This window comes from Echinops telfairi, unplaced genomic scaffold, assembly GCF_000313985.2.
Source record: "Echinops telfairi isolate 266 unplaced genomic scaffold, ASM31398v2 ScPeMD7_7469;HRSCAF=8507_0, whole genome shotgun sequence".
NCBI lineage: Eukaryota > Metazoa > Chordata > Mammalia > Afrosoricida > Tenrecidae > Echinops > Echinops telfairi.
This window is the reverse complement of record NW_022111372.1, coordinates 95,453,781-95,455,112: the sequence shown is the minus strand read 5'-3', so window position 1 is coordinate 95,455,112 and position 1,332 is coordinate 95,453,781.

Here is a 1,332-nt window from a genome sequence, read left to right as displayed (position 1 = left end):
CAGTTCCATGTAATCGGTTCCCTCTTTCCTACCCATTCTCCCTTTACCCTCCCTGTTTTGCCACTCACACCACTGGTCCTATAGGGCTCATCACATCTGGTGATTTGCATAAAGGTCTCGAGTTATTCGGACACCAGGATCCAAGCCTGAGGGCATCCTTCTACATCTACATGTCTGATTCCCCCACCCTTTTACCTGAGTGCCTTTGGGCCCAGGACTCTGTAAAATGGTGAGAAGTTAATTTTGTCCACAAGATAGGATCTTCAGTGTCATTTTACCTTTCTTTGCCCTCTGGCTAGCCCCACCTCATCTCTTCCTCAGCCTTTAGGTGTCAATTTGAAGTAGGCAAACTCATGAGCCCATTCAATAGGAATATGGATGATTGGTCTCTTCAAAGCCTGAGATAGTGGAATTCATGCCATTTCTGTGAGAGAAATTGGACTCCCAGAACTCCTGAGTCCTGTCCTCATCTTTTGTCTCCGTTTCTCAACCTGAGCTGGCCTAGACTTCCCCTTTTTAAGATGTTCTCCTATACTGCCAAACCTCTGGATATGAATGCGGGGGCTTTCTGCCTGATGCTCACACTAGCTCCGTTTCTGCCGACTTGGCAAGTGTGACCTCAGTGTGGCAGAGAGTACCAGACTGGCTGAACTGCCCAGATCCTATCCAGCCCCTGGGATAGCTGCGTCTTCATATGCCATGATTTACAAACCTCTCAGATTCCCCAGTAGTTCCATGGGCAGAGTCTCTGAACATATATTTATCAAGGGAGGCTATCAGCGCTTTCTAGTCTGAAATAGAACGACTTTTGTGTGGGAGTCCTTTTGTTCTGTTTTGCTCCTCTTAACTAATTGACAACATCTTCAAAGATTTCATTTGATACGAAGTTACATTCATAAGTATCAGGTATTTAGACTTCAGCATATCTTTTGGGGGACACAATTTTGTCTACAACAAGGCCAATCTTAACGTTTATTTTTGGAATACAAAGTAAAACCAGTAAACTTGGAGAATTTTAGAAAGTGCAGAAAAAACATAAAGAAGGCCACCTACATTTGAGAGTGCACCTTCTGTCTCTGTGTAGCCCTATAGTACACTTGAGATAGCATGATTTATATAGTTTGAGCTTTTTACATTTTCTATTATTATCATGGATATTCTCAAGGGTCCATTTTGGGGAAAAATCAGAAAAACTTAAGAAAAAGGCACCAGAGCCCAAAAAGAAGTATTCACACTAGCCTATCCCGACACGAGCGCTGAAGACAAAGCAGGTGCATAGGCAAATGTGGTGAAGAAAGCTGACAGTGCCGGGCTGTCAAAATATATAGAATC